Here is a 22763-nt window from a genome sequence, read left to right as displayed (position 1 = left end):
GAGCCAGATTTGATTTGTAGAGCATACTTTTCCGGGCCCTACATACAGAATCAAAAGCAATCATGATTTCACCACTGAGATTTGAACATTCTTCTGTCTTTCCTATGTATATATTACTTTTATGCCGTTGTAACTGTACTGTATCTTATCAACTTTGACCCCATTTGGGGGGGATTATTACAAATATTGTCTATATTGAAAATTTATGGCAATCAGTGTATACTGGCTGTATAGTATTCCATCACATAACTACAACACTACGTACCTGACAATGTCCTCTAATTCTTTGTAGTTGTAAAGGCGATTACAGAAAAGTTCTCTGTATAGAACTGTGTGTTGCAGATGACTTCCTAGGTCTTTTCCCATGAGTCAGGGGATGTGAATGCTAAGCTGCTGCTCAGTGTTGTGTTGAGCCATGAAATGGCCATTACCATTTCCACAGTAATAAGGAACAGCCTGTGCCACCTTCTTCTTGTCAACAGCAGCTATTCTTAGTAAAGCAAACTCTTAAAAGTGCTATTGAGATTAATGCATAATTCTTTGATTTTTAGGATGATTATTGAAAGGATTTCCAATAAGTATTCCTTCTCATAGTCTTTTCGGGTTACTTTTTCCTAAAGGCACATTGGACCTAACTCGATTCCCCTTTCCTCGTGGCTTTTTTTTCTTATACTTCCTCTGACTCTCTCTGTGTCAGTTTCATTCATCCTTTAGTCCCCATTCTAGGTCTGAATTGAACTTCAGCCAGTGCAGCCTCCCTTAGTTCCTCCCACTCGATATGATCGCTTGGCTTTTGAACTCGGTAGCACAGTGTGCCTTGCTCTTGGCACGTCTCTCTTTCTGCCCCCATTTTGGTTTTATCTTGTGTACTGACATTCCTAGAGGAGGGACTGGGCCATTGTTTGTTTTGTATGGACCTCCCAGAGCTTAGAGGGCAGAGTATGCAATGGACAGTGTAGTTAGTCTCCTGGTGCTTTGTTGAAAGGATTCAAAGGTCTTGTTGCTTATTCCTTCTTTTATGTGCCCTGTCGCGACTACTTGATATGTTCACAGAACTCTTTGGAATCTCCCACAACTTGGCTGATAACTTAAGGTGGGTTGTCTTTTAAGAGAGTCTGGTTGCTCTTTTTCTATGAAATCTGGATTATCAAGTTTAACAAGCAGTGTAAAAAATAATTTTTAGTATACCTGAGACTACTGTTCAGTCACATATAGAATTGCTCCAAAAGTTTCTGTTTTTTTTTTTTTAAGTCTCAGGCTGGCATCAGAATGAACAGAAATCTGCCTGCCTCTGCCCGGATTAGAGGCATGCACCACCGAGCCCTGAGGTGGCAGGTTTTCTGTCTGATGCAGTACGGTAGCTACTGGTCAAGTGTGGCTATTTCATATGTTGCTGCTGCAACTGACAGTCTTGTTTTTTCCTTCATTTTATTTAGTTGAAAATACTTTTAAGAGTAGCCACAGTGTCTTTAAACTAAATAAAATGAAGCTTGTAGCTATTGTATGGGACAGTGCAAGATTATATAGAACATTTAGTGTCTTACTTTTTTATGTCCAATGGCAGTTGAATTTCTTTTTGAGACCAAGTCTCACCTTGAATTCACTATGTAGTCAAGGATGACCTATGACCTTAACCTTCTGATCGTTCTTTCTGTACTCCTACATGCTGGACATGTAGGCCTGAGCCAGCACACCTGACTTATAAAGTAGTTGGTGACTAACCAAAACCCTTGTGACCTTGTGAATGCTAGGCAAGCCTGAGCCATAGCCTTAGCCTAGAAACCAAATATTTACAGAAGTTCATAGTAATATTGAAATTATGACAGTCTAGAAATTTTAGCTCAGGTCTAGGTAGAACTGTGGCAAGAGAATAAAACATTGGTTTGGTTCAAAAGAGAAAACGATTGCAGTGGGTCTATGATGGGAGACTGCTTTTGTTAACAGTTGTTCTTTGGAAAATATTTTAAAATCTCATTTTCATTTATCATTTATTTTTATAGTTTTATATTGGAGCCCTGGATGGCCTTAAACTTGTAGTACCCATCTTGCCTCGGCTGAGTGCTAGGGTTATAGGCATGCACTACCTCACCATGTCTGATTTCATTTCTTAACCTTGAATTAGGGCAGACATTTATGGTTTTTTCCTTCTACCTCCTCTTTCCTGCCCTCACCCTTTCTTTACTACATTGCCTGTGTTTCCATAATTGTGTCATGACTTCAACAAATGAGCTTAATAATTAGCTGCTATTATCCTAAGGCCCTCTAGACTCCCTCTTAAAGAAAAAGGCTGCTCAGGCTAGTCTCTCTCTCTTCAAACCCACTCTGCCTGCTGATCTGGCCCAGCCACTGCCATTTCTGCTCTCCCTGTCCTCAGCACTTCCAGGCCCACTTTGGTTAAGGGAGATTGCATAGTCTAGGGTCAAGCTGTTTCTTGGGAAAACTCATTCTAGTTAAACCAGATATAGAAATCTCCAGAAACCCTTGACCCAGAAGGGGCCTTGGGATATAGCCAGCAGTCAATTCTCCACATGTTAGTATACTTCCCAATGGTTCAGTGCTCACGGAGGTTGTTCAGTGGCCTTTGGTGGGCCCCGTCTTCCTTCCTGCTCTGGGGAGAGAGCTTGCAACATCTAGGGGAAGCACTTTTTTTTTTTTGCATAGTGAAACAGTTTCCTTAGGGAGGCCTCTTTAGAGGAAACAACAAAGTTCTGGACTGAGTTGCCATGGGGGTGGGGTAGGAAGAAAGGGGAAAACCAAAAATGTGACAGCACACATTTTCAGAGGCAGGGGTTGTCTGGAGGTGGTAGAGTGCTCACCTAGTCTGCACGGAGCTCTGGGTTTGAGTCCTACTACAACTGGTATAGTGGCTAGTAGCTGTAACCTCAGCGGTTAGGAGGTAGAGGTGGGAGGATCAGAAATCCAAGGTCATTTTTTGTCTGCAACATGAGTTCTAGGCCAGTCTGGGTTACATAAGAACCAGTATAAAACAGCAACAACAAAAAACTAAAATAAATTTGGAACTGTACACCTGTTATGTTTAGCGAAATCAAGTATATTTGTATGGTTTCTCTGCTGGTCATGTAAGTGGCATAGTTCAAGGCTCAGAAGAGTAGATATCTTTGAAAAGATGGAGTCTCATTAGATAGCAAAGACTGGCTTTCAACCAGAGGTCTTCATGGCAGGGTTATAGCTATGTGCCAACATGCCTGGTTGTTGCTTAATTCTGCTAGGTGCTAGAATTGGATGCTAATGAATTAAAATCTTGGCTCTATCTCTTGTTAGTTGTTTTGAACTTGGACACTTTTCTATACTTCTTCAACCCTCAGTTTACCTATTCTACAGTGGAGATAATGATGTCCGCCTTGTGTGGTTCGTATAAGAGGGTCTCCAGGGTCAGTCCTGGGGAGCTAGCCTCACACATGCGCACAAGGGCGCTTCTTGGAGCTCCAGCCCCAGCCCTGTTTTAGATGTGTTGACACAGGGTCTCATTAAATTGTCCAGGCTCCGCTTGAACTTGTACTGTAGTCCTTACAAAGTTCTGAACTTGGAGTCCTCCTTTTGGATAGCTAAGATTAGAGGCCTGTACAGCCAGGCCCGGCTTAAAAGGATTCTTTTTTTTAAATTACTGTGTTTATTTTCCTTCTCTTTTTGGTTATAAATATATTTTGATCATAGGTAGATACAGGGCAGATTTTACTGCTGGCCTTTTGGCAAGTGGTAAAGTGGCCTTTGTTTGCTGCAGAAAGTGGTGTGGAAGAGGATGCATTTTTTTTTTGAGACAGGGTTTCTCTGTAGCTCTGGGGCCTGCCCCAGAATTAGCTCTTGTAGACCAGGCTGGCCTTAATCTCACAGAAATCCGTGTGCCTTTCTCTGCCTCCCTAGGGCTGGGATTAAAGGCGTGGACCACCACTACCCAGCACGGATGCATTGTTTTTGAGTCAGGAAAATCTCATATTTTGTTTGTTGGGGTTTCATAACCCCCTACACTGGAAAGCTGGCCTGGTTTGAAGGGAAGTTTTCCTGGTGCTCTCTTAATGCTCAGAAATAACAGCAGTAATCGATTAACGCCACATCCTGTATTGCAACACTAACTAGCCTTTAGCACAGCAGTTTTCAACCTGTGGGTCTTGACCCCTTTGGGAATTGAAAGACCCTTTCACAGGACTTGCCTAAGACCACCAAAAAACACAGATATTTACATTATGGTTCACAACAGTAGCAAAATTGCAGTTATGAAGTAGCAACGAAAATAATTTTCTGATAGGGCATTCAGCACAGTGTGAGGAACTGTGTGAAAGGGTCACAGCATTAGGAAGGTTGAGAAGCACAGCTTCAGCAGGTTTTGGATTGAGGAGACTGAGTGGCTCTGGACTGTGAGTTTTCTGTGTAGTTGAGGAGAATTTCTGAAGGGGTGGTGTATGGGTATGGGAGGAAGTGGATGGCCCCCGAGAAGAACAGTCATGTTACACTGACATGGAAAAGTGTGAGACTCCGGAGTTGCCCTAATGGGGATTTTTGAAAAGGAAGATGGGATAGCCATGACCAATCCTAGATTGTAATTAATATACTCCTAGATAGCAGATCAAACACTGTGGAGACTTCCTCCTACGAGCTTAACTCGGCTGTTCTCCCCCTCAGCTGCACTCATTTCCATCATCCTCTCTCTTGTAAGAATAAGAAGAAACGTACTCCTGAAAGACTGATACAATCTATATCTTAAATCCTACTTCAGGGTTAAGAGAGGCAGCTGGCAGAAGGTAAGGAAATCTAGGGAGAATCTCTCAGGCCAGCTTCTTAGTCACTGTAAACTGTGACCTTTAAATTCTTGGTGATTTGATATTTTTATGTATTTGATGTGCTTCAGGGAGATTACTTTTATCCCAAGCTACAACCTCCATTTAGTGGAGTGGCTGAATATGTTCCTATTCTACTTAGGTATCTAGGGAAATGGAATCAGTGTCACAGTCCCCCTTCATCTATGTCCCTAGTGACTAAAGCCTAGGGGCAGTTGCAGCAACTCTACTAGTTCAGCTAGCAATGTTTTTCTGTATGTGTTTAAAAATAGGTTTAGTTTTATTATTGCTTGTGTGTGGTGGTTTTGCCCGTGTTTATGTCTCTGTACCATGTGCATCCAGTGCCCCCTGAGGCCAGAAGAGGATGATGGATCCTCTGAAATTGGAGTTCCAGGTGGTTGGAACCCATGAGTATAACCACTAAGCCATCTGTCCATCCATTCATTCATCCATCTATCCATCCATCCCCTCTCCGTTCTAAGCAAGTGTATGCAGAGTCGCTTTTTGTAATGACACCATGTATGATTGGTTCCTTTTTTTTTTTTTTTTTTTTTTTTGAGACAGGGTTTCTCTGTGGCTTTGGAGCCTGTCCTGGAACTAGCTCTGTAGACCAGGCTGGTCTCGAACTCACAGAGATCCGCCTGCCTCTGCCTCCCGAGTGCTGGGATTAAAGGCGTGCGCCACCACCGCCCGGCTTGTATGATTGGTTCTTAAACAGCAAAAACTGAATGGATTCTTGGTGTACACCATTCTCCTGGCCTTCACCTTTCCCCTACACCCATCTTTCTCGCTGGAATTACTTGCTGTTTGGTCTCAACTCCTGAGGCTGAGCAGCAACTAAACCTATTGCCTCAGAGGCTCAGGGTCATACTTCAAAATTGATGATTTTGGGACCTTAATTTTCCACCAGTGCTGTTAGATTCCCAGAATATTAACTAACCACCATACAGTGTAGAATAAGACTAAACTGGATTCTGATGGTGAGGAGGCAGAGACAGGAGGATCTCATGTTTCAGGCTGGCCTTGTAGAGTGCTTGGCTAGCACAACCTAACACCATCTTTCAGTGTGTGTACTGCAAGTGTTTGAAATCACTGTCCTTAGAGTTAAAAGGGAACATGATCTTCAATTATATCATTAGACCTTTGTTCTTTTCTGATGTACCAAGTACAGAACTGTAAGGGGTTAAAGATAGCCTTTTCCCCCTTATTGTAGAAACTCATGTATTATAAAGAGAATTTGAGCAAGTCAGAAATGGCAAAAATAGAAAGTGAAAATCCTCCATAGTCCCATCTGCCACGGGTAATCATTAGTAACAGCTAGTGCTTATTCTGTTAGGGCTTTGTCTTTACACATTAGAAACACAGAAGTGGCACTGCTCCCTGGTATCTGAAACGGTCCCCTTTAATAGTAGTTTTGGAGTGTTTTCCAGGTCAGTGAAAAGAAATATTTCTCTTCTTCTAACAGTTGCATAATTTCCCTTGTGTGAAAGGGAAGCTAAGAGGTATTTGAAGAGCTAGTTTGCAGCGGGATAGTAGGTGACATCTGGACTAGATAGAAAGGCTGCTAACTGCTGTTGAGTGTGAATCAAGCCACCATACTGTCCATTTTTTTTCTCCTCTGGCTCCTATAACTTACCAAATGGTTGGGATGGCCTCAGGAGGCTCCACCTCTCCCTGAGGATCCATAGGCAGTTGGTAGTGGAAGGAGAGACACTATCCAGTTGTATAGCTACCAGTAAGTTGCTGTGTTTCTGTAAGCCACCATAATTAAACTGATTGAGTCACAAGAAAGAAAGAAAGAAAGAAAGAAAGAAAGAAAGAAAGAAAGAAAGAATATACGTATTAAAATAGAAGTGGGGTTAACTGGGAAGAAGGATGTCAGGGGAGGAGGGGCCAAGAGAGGGTAGCAGGGCTTGCATATGGTCAAAATAGATTATAAGCATGTGTGAAAATGTCATAATGAAGCTCATTGTGTATAATTAATATATGCTAATTAAAACCTTTTAAAAATCAGTTAATACTGTTATGAGTTACAAGAAAGCTCTTAAAACTACTCAGGGATAATTAAGACCCAAGACTGCACATCACATGCACCTCAGTTCTTTCAGGGATTCTCTCGCCCCTTGAGACAGCTTCTTATGTAGGCCACACTGGTTTAAACTCACCCTGTGCAGCCAACAATGTTGTTAAACTTCTGACCCTCCTGTCTTTACCTCTTGAGAATGCTGGGATTCCAGGTCTGTACCACCGTGCCCAGTTTTTTATATGCTAGGAATTAACCCCCAGGTTTTTCAGGTAAAATGATCTACAAGTAGATTTTCTTGTTTGGTTCTGATCTCTCTGCTCTCAGTGGTTGTCTGTGTTTCTTTATCCTGGGCGTTGTCACTAGTAAAGCTCCTATTGAGGTTCTCCGGTGTGGCAATTTGTTTTTCTGACACCAGGGGATTGATGGAAGAGAAGGTTATCTGGGGGAAGGGTTAACCAGGAGGTAGTGAAAGTATGGACAGCTATTATTAGGTGGCTGTCAACATAGTGCGCTTTACTTTCTGGCATTTTTCCCTCCTGGGAATGAAATAATTCAAGAATGATAAGCTCTCAATTGCCATCTGTCAGTTTGTGATGCTGCTTGCCCCGTTCTAGTTAACGTTGAACACTGACCTCATATGGCATCTGGTGGAACTTACTGGAAGATAAGATGATCATAGGGTGTAAAGCAAATGGACCGAGTGCTTGTGGAGAGATGGGCTGCAAGCCAGTGCTGTCCGTTTATTAGCATTTGTCTGTCTTAGCCTCTTCTTCCTTCCCTCCCTTGGGCGAGCTGCTAGCTGATGTTGCCCCCTCTATTCAACTTGTGCCAATTCTTTTAGTAGCTTTTAGTAGTTTACTGAGACTTCTTCCTGGTTTTTTTTTTTTTTTTTTTTTTTTGACACAGGGTTTCTTTGTGGCTTTGGAGCCTGTCCTGGAACTAGCTCTTATAGACCAGACTGGCCTCGAACTCACAGAGATCCGCCTGCCTTGGCTTCCTGAATGCTGGTATTAAAGGCATGCGCCACCACTGCCTGACTACCAAGGCTTTTTTAATAGGGATGAAGAGACTCAGTTTCCAGATTTGGTGTGAAATGCTAGCTTTTTTTCTTAAGAAGGTAAGATTTAGAGTTGGAAGTTGCGACTCAGTTATAGAATGTTTGCCTAGTGTGTGTGCTGTTCTAGGTTCCATTCCAAAAACAACAACAGCAATGCACACACACACACACACACACACACACACACACACACACACACACACACACACAGAAAGAGGGGGGCAGGCAGAGAAATACCATACAAAGACAGAACATTTCACACATGTGAGGGCGGGGTGCAGGGGGAGATACTCAAGATTGTACGTGTTTGAAGCTCAAGGGTGAACATACCATTTTTCTTTCAAATTCTTAGCTAGGCATTCAGCATGTAGATATTTTTTGTTCTTTCTGACCAGATTCCCTCCTAAGGTAAAATGTGTCTGTACCAGCTGTGCTGGGGTAGAAGATCAACAGGCAATTGTGCCTGAGAGCCTGCCTTCCTGGCACGGCTCAATTGAACGAAGAGTGGGCCACCTGTTTCTTTGATAGCCCATCCATCAAGTGGAGAGGAACACAGGCTTGACAAGACGAGCCCATGCAATTTGTGTTCCTCTCCCAGGAAATTAGAATTGGGCATCTAAGAGGCTGCCGATGGCAGTTTGCAACAGGGACAAAGGTAAACTGGAAGGCAGGCAACCATGGTAAGCCAGGCCAATGCTGGTGTTGTGTGGAGACAGAAGCCACGAGGCAGAGGGAGCTTATAAGGGAGGAGCGAAGGTAACCCCGAGAGACAGAGGAGCCTCTCTCCACAGCTACCCAATTCTGAGGCCGGCTTCTATTAATACCTCATTCTCCCCACAGAGCTGTCCTCTGGAGCCAGCTTGCTCTGGGCTCCATTTTCTCACATTGAATCTAGAGGAAGCCCCTTCCTCTTCTACCATTGGCTTGAGCCAGCAGCTGTCAGGTACCAGTTGGGGCTCACATGCAATGCTGACGACATTGAAGGCATTGCTGGGAAGAGTGGAAAAACCCAAGCCGCGTGCTTGTTTTTCTCCAGCTTAGTCCTGGTGCTGTGAGCTGTGAGCTGTGAGGCCTTCCTTGTTCCTGGCACAACAGCACAGAAGAAACTAGGCAGGGACCCTGACAGTTCATTTGTCACCTCACAGCTCCGCGCCAGCAGGGGGCCTTTTTTTTTTATCTCATTTAACCTCTCAGCTCAAGAGGATTTGCCTTTCACATAGTTCGTCTTGACTATTCATGTATTTGGGAAAACCATTCACGTGAATTAGAGAAGACCGGCCCACCTTGGCCTTTCCTCCCATCACAGTGGCATTGAACCCCGGAAATAGAAACAGAAATGGAAACATCTAGCAAGAGGTAAGAGGCTGGGACAGATTGGGGTGGGTCATGCAAATTAATATTTTTCACAAGTTTTCTTTTCTGTTCCTTCTTTTGAAACGCTCCCTGTTTAAGTTCTTTATCTAATGGGAGATAGCACGAACATCTGGCTCTTTGCCACTCTTCTCATTTCAGGATTGGGGCTTGGCTGGCTAAAATACCCAGAGTGGTGCTTGTCAGCCCTTGACTCTTCCGGCTTCACAGTCTCTCAGGGTGTTTGTTAAATATGCTAATTCCTGAGTGTTCCTGCTGACCTAGTGCGTCCAGATCCCACGGAGGAGGAAGGGAGGGAGGCTGGTCTATGAATACGGCATGCATTGATGGTTTTCTGTTTTTTGAAAAAAAAAGAAAAGAATTTCACTCTTTAATCCACCGTGGCCCTACTCGCATCCTTCAGCTTGTTACAATGCACTTGCCTCGGCCTCCTGAGTGCTAGGTTGGCAGGCACGTGTCACTGTGCCCGGCTATGAATATGGATTTTAATCCACTCTCCTCCCGCTGATAATTGCGCACACTCACTTTTGAGAAGAGCCACTATGCAATCACCTGAGGAGGACTGGGGGGGGAGGGTGGTTCTGGTAAATGAAGCGCAGTACCTCTGAGTCATATACTACTGTTATTGGGAGTGGGGAGGAAAAAAACCCCAAAAGCCAACAAACAGACAAACAAAACTGGCATTTTAAGTGCCAGAGGGGATAGCTAAGGGATCTTTAGTGAAAGGAAAGGCCAAACAATAGTGAAGCCTTGGGGTAAGATCAGATGGTATGAGGCACTCTCATCTCTCCTTAATTAAAGCTTGGAAAATTGAGAGTTGATTGGGCAAGGGCACAGGAAAACTGTAAGTTAAAGGACTTGGTTGTCATCCATGTTGCCTTTTAAAGTTATGGTATCTTCTGTTTTAGTTTTGACTTTATAGTGAAAGCAGCCAGTTACGTTTAACATACTGGGGGTGGGTTATGTATTTGAATACTATATATTAGTAGGTACTACGTATTTCTCTCTCTCTCTCTCTCTCTCTCTCTCTCTCTCTCTCTCTCTCTCTCTCTCTCTTCTCTCCATCTCTTTCTTTCATTTTACTTTTTCTTTTTTGAGACAGGGCTTCACTGTGTAATAGTAGCCCTGGCTGTCCTGGAACTTGATTTGTAGACCATGGTGGCCTCCAACTCAGATCTGCCTGTCTCTGCCTCCAGAGCACTGAGATTAAAGGCCTGTGCCACTACACTAGGCTTCAGTCTTTTTTTGTTTTCAGTGGAGCAAAGCATGGTCCTGGATTTCGTTGCTTTCCAGGCATTCTCCAGCAACTGTTGAATAGGTTTTTTTCCCAAAAGCATCTTTGGAAGTCTGTTTAGAATTCAGGTTGCACTTTCCCATGGACACAATATTCTTCTGGTGGGTCAGGTTCCCAGAGCAGCTTGCAAAAGCTCATTTAATATGTAGCAAAGTCCAAAGACAGACCTCCTGCAACTAACCAGAAGTCCTAAAATGTGTTTTTAATGGAGGAAAGAGCCAGTTTGAGCCCTGTGATCTTAGGCACATGCCCCAGCTTCATTTTTAGCAGAATCATAGGATTTTGTTGGTGGAAGGAGCAATTCCAAATCTTTCACATGGCCTCTTACTTAGGTTTTATGTGACCTGGCAGCTGCTCACCTCTCTAGTATCTTGTCTTACCGTTTCCTTGGCATTGCTTTGTGCCTAGGCAAAAAGACTACTTTGTACTCCCTGAGTGTGTCTTTATAACTTCTGGACCATTAAGTTAAGCTTTTATCTCCTCTCTTTTCTCTTCCTGGAACCTCTCCTTTCCTGCCCTCCAAAGAGTGCTGGTGCTTCAGGCTTTCAAAACTGACCACAGGTTTTTTTTTCTTTATTGCAGTGTGTTTGCATGCTTTTGCTAATTTCTTCTAGACTGAGGACTTACACAAAAGCAAATACCTTTTCTGTTACTTGCTTCACTATCTTCATGTACTTAGTGTGGTGACTAGCAGCTAATTATGTGGTAGGTGAACAGATGATATCTAGTTCAAGGGTTTTCAACCTTTTTTTATACGCACACATGAATGGTGGTCTTCATGTGCTCAATATACTTAAGTTGTAGTTCACAATAATACAGTGATATTTATGTTATACAGAATTTCTGATTGCTTTATCTGTTCAAGCCTTTTTTCTCTGATTCAAGAAAATATAATGGGAATACACGTTAGAAAGGTTTTCCTCCTCATGCTCTCTGCCCACCAAAATGCTCCTCTCAACCTCAACAGGAATAAGAGATAGTGTATTCTGGAGCCACATGTGAGTGTCCAAAGTCCAGGAAGGTGGAGCTAGGTCACCCCAGCTTCCATACTCCTCTGTGGAAGGACAAAGAAAGTCATAAATCAAGGCAATTTTGAAAGTGTGAACTTTGCAGATGAATACACCGTATCATGATGTCAAACAGTTGTACATGTCTGCAAGTTTCCTTAGAATGTATTCTGGCATTTAACCTGATTCCCAACTATTGCATTTCCTTCCAGAAGTGTTATTTCTTCATAAATAAAGCCAGAATGCACTGCAGCCAACTAATCCGCATGGGGATGTTTCAGGTAGTCTCAAACACTTGCCTAGGGTTCTTACTGGTGATGGAGTGGTTACAACCAGTAACATGCCATAATGAAGTTAAGTGCCTCCTGGCATTCCGATTTGATTCAGTTGAGCTGAGAGGAGAGCCAAAAGAGATTAGCTCAACCAAGGCATTCCTTACAGTCTACACACAGTGGGTGCTTTTTCATTATTGTGGAATGTCACAGCTGTAGATAGTATAGAGCATCACTGCATGCTTAGTGGAGGCTTCCTGATTGTGTGCTCTGCTGACATCACTCACTATGTTGACAACACCATTTGGAATCTATTTTTGCCCATTTTGTGTTTAATAAACATGTGGTTTGATAAACTTTATTTACTCATCTGAATAATAGCAGTGCTTTGCTGTGGAGCTGAGAAAACTCTTTAGGTCATTTGCCTCAACTATTAAAATACATTTTAATACATCTTGATTATCTATAACATGAAAAGCTGAGAAGTGAAACTTTCTGAGTTTTAATATGATGCTCAAAACGTTTGAGAGTTAATGTTCACCTGGCAGCACATATTTTAAAATTGGAATGATAGAAAATTAGCTTGGCTGTCAGACAAGGATGACAGGTGGGCTGGAGAGATGGCTCAGAGGATGAAGGTGCTTGCTGTGCAATGTTCAAGCCTGGTAACCCGAGTTCAATCCCTAGAAGCAACGTAAAGGTGGAAGGAGGAAACCAACTCCACTGTGGCATGTGTGCCGACCACATGTGCACACAAACACACCACACAAAAGCACTAATACATTTTAATGCATTTAAAAAGTGATGATAGGCATATCAGTGAAAGGGTCTATGTTTTAAATTCCTTTTCTAAAGATTTGTAAGAGAAGATTTTGAAGGTTTGCCAACACAAAGAAATAATAAATGTTTAAGGAGACGAGAATGCTCTTGTCCTGGGTTCATCATCGCATACTGTATGATTACATCTTGAATCACCACTCTCCACCTCCTGAATATGTACATTTTAAGTAATTTTGAGTGAGGTAGACAAATGTACATGCAGAAAAAAAATGTCAGCTGCGTGTGGTGGTGCACATCTTTAATCCCAACACTCCTGAGGCAGAGACAGGCAGATCTGTGGGTTTCAGGTTCAGGCCAGCCAAGAGCTACGGTAGTGAGGCACTCTCTGAATGTCTTCCACAACTGTCTGGTGCCTTTCTTTCTCTGAGGGCACTGGGTTACTTCCTTACTAAGGAGTGGTGGGCAGTGATCGAAAATGTCAGGTTTCCAAGTTTAGAATTAGGGGTGCTTATCCGCTAAAGTCTCTGCAGTCATTCCCAAATCTGAATGAAATTGGCTATCTGAATTGTTTGTAGTTACATTTTAGAATAGATATACTCAGCCTGTGCTTTGGATGCCTGCTGCTAAATGCTGTTTGTTTCCTTGTGGGTCTTCAGTGTGCAGAATAGGATTTGTTAGTAGACAGCACAAAGCCTAATGGATAAACTTTGGAGAGTTCAAAGGCTTTTAGGAGGAAGGCCCGTTTGAAGAGAGGAAATATCACAACCCCTGGAAGAAAAAGAGGGTTGTTGTGGGTGTATGTTTGGGATTGAGAGTTGGCTTCCCCTGGCTGCTTTGTGGCTGCCTGGGGGAAAGGCATTGTTCACTGCTCTGCCTGGTTTACTGTAGGACACACACCAGGAATTTCACACCACACTGCCTTTTCTCTGTAATGAAAAAGCTAGTTGGCGGGGATGTAAAGAAAATGATTGTAAGTCCCAAAGCTACTGTTAAATAAAGGCTTGTGAGACCCAGCGTCCTTTTCTCGGGTCTCACAGATTCCTTCACAGCTGGTTGTCCAGCAACATAATAAAGGAGAGTACCACCCACTGCTCCAGCTGTGGAGGTAGGAGCACACTACTGTGTGCACTAGCGGACCAGCGGCGGTTTGCAGTTTGTTCTACCACAGACTAGCTTCTATGCTCCTTCCTTAATGGCACTCTGAAGTAACTCTCACGTGTTTGTCTGAATTGAGGAGCTCTTCTTAGAGGCACACATTTCTTTCTCTCTAGTGGCTGCCAAACCACCAAACTGGTCCCTTTGCATCCGGCTCACTTTCTCCTAGCCCTGCAAAATGAGGTCTAGGGCTTGGTACAACGTGAAGCTACCTGTTGTGAAGCAAATGTGGAAAGTGCCATAATTTGAGGTAGTTTTCAGAAGGGCCCCTTTTGATACAAAAAGTCTCTTTCTTTTTCCTTTCTTTTCTGCCTCTTTTTTTCTTTTTCATTTATGCCTCATCACATTTTGTCCAATTTCAGCCCCTCGCTGCTGGTATTTTCTGTTTGATGTCTGCTTTCTAGAATAGTCACTGCCTGGGGGGGATAAAAGAAAGAAAGGGAAGAAAAAGAAAAGGCCATCTCCCCAGCTCTCACATTGCAGCCCTCCCCCCCAGCGCTTTCATCCTCCACAGACTCCAGGGGCAGAGCACAAACAGAGGAAAGACCCTCTTTAAAGCCCAAGCACGTGTGGATTTCATGTTTCATTCTAGTCATCTTGCTTCCCAATTGGGTCAGGTACATGAGGGGAAGAGCGGGTAGGATTGAGCCTGAACGGATGGTTCGCAACCTCGACAAAAGCTAAAATTGCCAGTTTTCAGAATAAGTTTGATTAAGAAGAGAACGGGGTTTTAAGGTTTTAACAGGCTGACTCGAGTTGCTTTCAGCCTGTAGGGCATCAGTGTGGAGATAGAGTTTGTGCGGTGGAACACAGACCTTGCTGCTAAAACAGGAGCGCTTTTTCTCACAGGACTCCTTTGTTCCATTGGTTGCAAATCGTGGAAGAGCTACCTTTGCGTTGTCTTCAATATAGACCTGCCTTTGAGGGGAATAGCTTGCTTAAAGTAGATTTTTTTTTAACTGAAGGTATTTTTTAAAAATTTTTTCTAAGATCCTTGAGAATTTTTGTTCATTGTATTTTGATCACAGCCCCTTCGCCTACTCCTCCCATAGCTACCTCCACTTCTTAATCTAACTCGTGTCCTCTTGTTTTCTTTAATCTGGTGAATACAGTTTTGCTGATCATGTATGCATGCTTGGCTGTTTGGCCTTCCACTGGAGTGCGCTTGATCTGCCTTCAAACAAGACTCTCCCTCTCCCAGCAGCTGTCTACACATAGCTCCTCCGCTTGAGTGAGGCCTTTTCCTTTCTCTAAGGAGCAGGAGAGCAGTGATTGGAAAACTGAAGTCACTGAGGACACAGAAATACTGATGCCCAGGCCCCAGTGACCGGGAGGGGTGTGAGGCATAAATTCAGGAATGGCTGTTTTAAAATTAAATCCCTGAGGTAATTCTCATGTGCTCTGAGGATTTCAGACCACCCAGTTACATGGCCAAGCCTAGTAGCTGGGTTCCAGGCAGTCTGACTCAGGTAGCAGAAGGACAAGTAGCTATTTTTTTGAGACAGGAACTGACTGTAGTCCAGCTTGGCCTCCAAGCTGTGGGTTTCTTGTCTCAGCCTCCTGAGTGATAGGACTGGTTTTAGATAATTGGGTTGTGGCTGTAGTATGTTTATTTGAATATTTTTTGGTGTCAAGGTCCAAACTCAGCCATTTGGTTGCTAGGCAAGCACTCTACTACTGATCTAAATACACAATCCCTTAACCCACTTTTTTTTTTCTGGCAAGCTCTTTTCCTATTGAACTGTTTTCCAAGTCCTTTTCCTAGTTCTTTGATTCAGAGGTATGGATGGAAGGTTGGCAACAAAGCCACAGAAACAAAGGAATATACCCCACCACAACTTATTCTGGCTAGGAATAATGAGTTGCTAGGAGGTAAGTTAATTACAAACCAACCCGCTTTGTTACTTATTGTTGATTGTGTTACATACCCCTTTCTTGGGCAGTCTGCAGGCTTCCTGTAGACAGGAGCTGTGCTCAGGATCTCTTGTGTGCCTAGAACACAAACTGCTTCAAGGTACTGGGCTGTGGCTCTCTCCCCTTCGCTGCTTTCTTCTAAGGAACACCACATGTGATAGAAATTCTTGTAAAAAAAAAAAAAGATTGTGCTTTATTTTTAAATAGGTGTGTGTGTGTGTGTGTGTGTGTGTGTGTAGGTGCTTGTGGAGTCCAGAAGATGGCTTTAGATCCCCTGAAACTGGAGTTACAGGCAATTTGTGACCCACCTGACACTGGTGCTTGGAACGGCAGTCCTCTGCAAGAATAGTGAAGTGCTTCTGACTAGCCATTGAGTAATCTCTCCAGCACCACGAAAGGTGTTTTTACTCCTGTTTTATTTTAATGCCCTTTTCCCAAGTGCTGGGGACCAAACTAAGTCTTAGAGTTTATAGGCAAGTGATATACCACTGATCAAAATCCTCAAACCCTTATTCTCATTTTAAAAGGGAATGGAGAGGTGGCTCATTGATTAAGAGCAATGCTCTTCCAGGGGTCCTGAGTTCAATTCCCAGCATTCATATGGCAGCTCACAACTGTCTGTAACTCCAGTTCCGGGGAATCCAGCACCCTCTTCTGCTCTCCTCAGGCACACACATGGTGCACAGACATGGGTGTATACTCATAGACAGAAAGTAAATAAATATTTAAAAAATTATAAAAAGGGTAGAAATAATTTGGCCTCAGGTTTGGGAATGTGACTTAGTTGGTAGAGTGCTTGCCTAGAATGTACAAAATCTGGGTTACAATTCTAGCACCTTATAAACCAGATGTGGTGGCACACATCTGTAAGCCCAGCAATTGGGAGATGGGGACAAGAGAATTAAAGATTAAAAGCTTCAAAATCTTTCTTGGCTATCTATGGAGTTTGAGTCTATTCTGGAATACACGAAATCTTGTCTCAAAAAGAAAGATCAAGAAAAAAAAGAAAAACTAAATGATGGAAAAAGAAGTGAAAAGGCCTAAAGATGTGGGAAAACCTCTTTCCTTTGTGTATGCATTTTCCCACCCAACAGTTTATGCCAAAAACCTGAAACCAAAATGAGACCCTTCACCAATATTGCACATAGTCATAGCTGGATCTTGTTAAACTCAGCAAACACTAATTTGCGTGCCTGTGAACCCTGACCCAGTTGATCACCTTCCTGCAGTGGGACTGAATACTGCCCATCCCTCCCACAGGTTGGTGTAGCCTTGGTTCCTTTAGAATTCCCTTGAAGTTCCATGATAACCAGGTCATCTTGTTCTAAATATTTTTCTGGGATTGAGGTCCAGGCGTGAGCACAATGCTTCTCAAGTGGGTCAGATAAGGACTCTCTACATATACCCCCTGAAAGATGCAGTCCTCCATTCTCTTTCAGATTGCATCCCTGGCTAGGCTCCCCCAGTGACGTCCTACAGTACCTCTTCCTGCCCAACACTGTTGTAGGCACCACAAGGAATGCAGCAAATCACCTTGTAGTGGAGACAGGAAGGAGTAATGGTTATGCTCATGACTATTATTAGGTAGCTCTGGGGACTTGCTCTTTTGAGATGGGGGTGCCAGGTAGCCCAGACAGACTTTAGTCCTACTGGGGAGCCAAGGATGACCTTGAACGTCTACTCTTAGCCTCTCTATAACTGAATACAGTAGGTTCACAAACTTACAGTACAAAGTCAAAAATCACAGCCTGTACATCAAAGAGGGAAGAAGCATTTTTATTTACTGATGATAGGAAAATACAGTTTCCAAAGATGCCATGTTCTCCTCCCTTAAAGAAAGTATGAGGAATTCATATTAGCGAGGCAGTTTGGGGAGGGTACATTCCTATATATGCACAGTTTAATATACATACTTCTAAGTTAAGACCACAGCAAAATGTCTGGCTCCTTAACTCTTTAGTAGTGTGACCTTCAAAAAGTGACTCTGGTATAGTTTCCTATGTGTCTACTGGAGGGTGGGAAGGCTCAGATATCACACAACAGGATTGCTATGAGGAATGCATGAAACAACACATGGAACATTCCAGCTCTCATGTCAGCCACATACGAAGTGCCTGATAATGAATTTTGTTATTAGCAACAACCCGGCACCAGCAAACCAATTACAGTTGTTTTTCTTCACATGCAGTTTCTCCCTCTGCAGTTTTGGTCATCTCCAGTAAATTGTTATCGAAAAATACGAAGTGAAAAGCTCCGGAAATGAATAATTCATACATTTTAAGTTGGGTACCATTCTGAGGGGCGAGATGCTTTCTGTTCTGTTCTGCCCAGGACACAAATAATTCCTTTGTCCAGTGTCTGCACATTGTGTATGCTAGCTGTAAGGTAGTTACTTTGTAGCTGTTGCAGTTACCAGATCTAATGTGACAGTATTCTATGCCTGAGAGATCTCATTTGTATACACTTTGTATTGTGATAATTTTTGTATTTCATTGTATTTGTATTGTATTTGTATTTCATTGTTGTCTTTGCTTTGTTATGGTGTCTCACTTCTGAATTGAAATCTTTCATAAGCTTCGAAATTTAAGAGATAAACATCATCTCTAGAGTTTGGTACTTCAGTTTTAGGTCTCTGCTGGGGGTCTTGGAAAGTATTCCCTGTGATGAGTTTGGGACTGCTGTTTTGGACAGTACCAATAAGAACCAATGGATTTGGAGAAAAGGAGAAATTTGTATGAGTATACAAAAACATTCCATGAGGAAGTGGAATAAAATATGCAAGGTGGAGAAGATCTGGAATTGGGGTCTGAAGTGATCTGGAGTAGGGACCATGTCTGACACGCTTTGATGTCTACCGACCTGTCTGTCATCATGACCAATTATCTCCAGCCCTTTGTGGCTCTCCATTTCAAGAGACTCACATTATGGTATGCAATACAGAAGAATGAGGTTACGGTTCAAGTTGGTTCTTTAAGCTTAGCTTGAGTGTCTCTGTGCTTTAGTGGACTTGACCTAAGTCCTAACTGGAAATTGGTTTGTGGCTTTGGAGTCCTATTTTCATTGCCTTACTCAGATGTGGTGGAAACCCTGTGGCCAATATATACGTTGATGGTGAGACGGAGCTGCACAGGGATGGTAACACTGGATTAGCCATTTCTGAAAGTAAGATTCCTGGAGCCTAATTTTAGCATGGCTTATTTTACGATTCTGGATCACTGAATGACTCCATGGGAAAGTCCATTTAGTGTCAGATAGGCTACAGAGAATTGTCCTTTTTTGTATGTCAATCACACCTTGTTGTATGACCTGAATGTGTTTTGCTTTCTCCATTGCTGCGAATACATCAGTAATTTTGGAGAGTTTCTTTTTTCTGATAACATGTAAAAACTGTATACAGCCCATATATTCATTCTTCTAGAGTTTCTTTGCCATGTCTTTTGTTTTTTTGTTTTTTTTTTTTGAAACAGGATTTCACTGTGTTGTCCAAGCCAGCGGATCCCCGTGTATAGCCCAGGCCGGTCTGGTGCTCCTAATCCTCTTGCTCAGCCTCCCGAGTGCTGGTAACACAGGTTTGTACTGCAACGCCCACCTTATCTTCACAAGGTTTTGAAATGGTATTGTTAAAGTCATTTTTCCCCCTCAAATGTTCCTTTTGACTTTATTTCCAAATTCCAGGTATGTTTCCACGGAGGGCGTCCGCGAACGGCTATGCACTGCACAACCCTAGGAGGGGGTGCCATTCACATTGACTATAATTGAATGGCGCCACTAGGGTTGTGCAGTGCACAACCTGCACAGCTGTACTCGACGTTCCTGACATAATGAATGAATGTATTAGTGCTGTCTTCATCGAGGGTGTGGTTTGGGGCAGAAATAAGAGGGTGGCAAAATTTGGAAGTGTTTCCAAGAGGTCTGAAACAGAAAGCTGCTGCTCTAACCAGAAACATCAGAAAGATGTGAAGTAGTGGTGGGGTTGAGGGGGAGTGGGAATCATTATTCTCTGGCAGAGGCTATCAGCACACGGGAGGTATGTTTGCCTTTATTCAGTAAACGATGCTTGGAGATCCTACTATCCTAAGAGTTGAAGTGGGGGAAGGGCTGGCACAGGAGAGCTTTAGCAATGGGCCTTGCAAGTGAAGCTGGGCAGAAACTTATAAAGATAAGTAAGGAGGAGAGAATCCCTCCCACCGGGTGGGGGGGCGTAGTGGAGGGATATATGGAGGTTGGAGCCTATGGGGGTATTTGGGTGATGGTGAATGGTTTATCAGGGTGTATAGAAATGCTTGTGAAAGAAGTGGGAGGGCAATAACTTGTGGAGGATCAAGTGATGAAAAGGGGTAACTTGATGGCTAAATGAAAGCCTTTGCCTTTATTCATCAACTAATATGAAGCTATTCAAAGTTTGTGGGTTTTAAAAGCCGCTTTATTGAGATATATTTACACAATCTTTAATCCTCTCATTTAGAGTGTTTCTTTGAGAACTTGTGGTGCATATCTGCAGTCTCAGCATCTGCAAGGCTGAGGCAGGAGAAAGGAGAGCTCACTGCCTGCCTGGGCTACAATAGTGGCACCCTGTTTCAAACAGAAAGAAATGAATGACTTGCTAAATAAAGTGCACGATTTGAATGGTTTTTAATACATTCATATGAATATGTAACCGTTGCCATAGGAAGGGTTAGAACATTTTCATTAATTTCCCACAGAAATTCCTTCCTGCACCACCTGCAAAGCCTCAGAGTACTTTTGATTTATAGATTGGCCTGTTTCAGAAATTTCGTATCAATAAAGTTATAACATGTCTTTTTTGTGTGGCCTTTTTCACTGTGTGTGTCTGTAATTACGTGGGTTGTTTAATTTTGCAGTGCTGAGAATCAAGCTCCATTACACGCTAGTCAAGGGCACTTACTGAGCCTCACCTCTAGCCCCTGGTATGACATTATTAAGGTTCATTCATGTTGTAGCATAACGTTGGTACTCCATTCCTTTTATGTCACGGTAATATTGTCTTGTATGGATGTGCACATTTTGTATATCTTTTTATTCATTGATGAACACTGTAATTAATCCTTTCTATCTGCTTTGATGAATAATATTTTAACCTCTATGTATCAGCGTTTGGGCCTGCATATGTTCTCATTTTTCTTGGCTATAGAAGTATGGAGGCTGGAGAAGTGGTTCAGAATTTTAAGACCATTGGTGGCTGCTCTTCCAGGCGATCTTGGTTCAGTTCCTAACACCCACGCACCCACTTAGAGACTCACAACCATATGTAATTGCAGTCCAAAAGATCTGATGGCATCTCCTGGCCTCCTTAGTCACCACACACATACATATGGTGCATAGATACATATGTAGGCAAAATACCCATACACATAATAGAATATGATTAAAAAAGTAGAATTATTCGGTTATATGATAATTATATTTAACCTCTTGGAGAATTGTCAACAGTTTTCTAAATAGTGTGGGAGGGCCTCAATTTCTTCATATTCTGTTGATTACTAATTACTGTCATTTAACAAATCTATATGATGTGTATGTGCATGTGTAATGTGTATGCATGTGTCCACTTATTTATGCCAGTAAGCATATATGCATGTGAATACAGGTGTGACTGCTTGGCTGGAGGTGAGTGGACAACTTTGGATGTCAGTCATTGCCTTCCACCTTGTTAGGGCAGAAATTCTTGTTCCTTGCAACATAGGCTGGGCTAGCTGGCCTGACAGCTCCTGTGTATTCTCCTGTCCACATTACCCATCTTGCCTTAGGTGTGCTGGGATTGCAGATGCATCCAGGTTGATGTAAGCTCCAGGGATCAAAACACAGTTTCTCACACTTGGAAGAGACTTTGTCCACTGGGTAATCTTCCCAGTACTAGTAGTCTCTTTTATTGTATTTATGCCACTGTGTGGGACAATGTTACCTCCTTGAGAATTCAATTTGCATTTTCCTCATATCTAGTGATGTTGAATATCTTTTCATATATATGTATATGTATATATGTATATATATATATATATGGACATTTGTACATTTTCTTTGGAGAAATGTCTATTGAAATACTTAGCTCATTTTTTATTTTTGATTTTCTTTCTACAATTTTTTATGATATATAGTCTTACTATTATCTCTTGTTGACCTCAAACTTGCAATCCTGTCTCAGTTTCTGTGATGCTAGGACTATAGACTCTTCCATTATGCTGAACTCGTAATCTATTTTTAAAATTGGGTTATTTGTCTTTAAAACTTTATATTTGTTTATGTGTGTTTGCATGTGTGAAGGTCAGAGGACAACTTGCTGGAATCAGTTCTCTCCTTCAACCATTTGTGTTCCAGGGATCGAACTCAGATGGTTAGGGTTAGCAACGAGAGGTTTAAAGGCCCGGATACTAGGTTATTGTTAGTTGCATGGCTCACAGCATCTTAACTCTCTGTTTGCTTTCTCGGTATCCTCGGAAGCACAAAATATTTCAATTTTTCAAAAGTTCACTGTATATTTTCTGTTGTCTCCTCTGTTTTTACTATAATATTTTTTAATTTTGTCTTTGAAAGCTTTCATCCATGTTGGGTTGCAGAGATGGCTCAGAAGAACACTGGCTACTCCTCTAGAGGACCTCAGTTCCACATAGCCACTCATGACCATTCATAGCTCTAGTTCCAGGGAATCAGATGCTCTCTTCCGGCTCCTGTGGTCATAGATACACACATGGTACACATATATGTAGACAAATACTCATACACATATATTTTTTTTAAAAATTAGGCACTGAAAAAATGGCTGAGTGGTTAGGAATACATACTGTTCTTGCACCTATGTCAGACGACACAACTTCTTAAAATAATTCCACCTCCAGGGAATTTGATGCCTCTGGCCATTGCGGGCACCTGTACTTACATGCACATTACCTGTCCCTGCCAAATCTAAAATAAAATCTTAAAGAAAATTTCATATGTGTATTCAGTGTTTTTGATTGTACCCACTTTTCTACTCCTTCAACTTCTTCCAGATACCCTTACAATGTCTCTTTCCCCATATAATGGCTTTTTTTTTTTTTTGAGACAAGGTCTACATACCTCTGGCTGACCCAGAACTC

The 22763-nt window shown here is 42.5% G+C and overlaps 1 protein-coding gene across 6 annotated transcripts in view; it reads left to right on the top strand.

Moving 5' to 3' along the window:
- The window catches only part of Tmem164 (transmembrane protein 164), a 219783-nt gene that overhangs the window by 33644 nt on the left and 163376 nt on the right, over positions 1-22763 (top strand). The window contains exon 1 of one of the 6 annotated variants that reach the window (XM_075958325.1): positions 9077-9232. The exons of the other annotated variants lie outside the window; for them this stretch is intronic. The gene's annotated coding sequence lies outside the window, so the exon portion shown is untranslated. Of the gene's footprint in view, positions 1-9076; positions 9233-22763 lie in introns of those variants that run through there. 6 annotated transcript variants of the gene reach the window in all.

The sequence above is a fragment of the Microtus pennsylvanicus genome, chromosome X (genome assembly GCF_037038515.1).
Source record: "Microtus pennsylvanicus isolate mMicPen1 chromosome X, mMicPen1.hap1, whole genome shotgun sequence".
NCBI classification, from domain to species: Eukaryota; Metazoa; Chordata; class Mammalia; order Rodentia; family Cricetidae; genus Microtus; species Microtus pennsylvanicus.
Note: the sequence above shows the minus strand (reverse complement) of the source record. Positions and strands in the feature narration are given on the sequence as shown.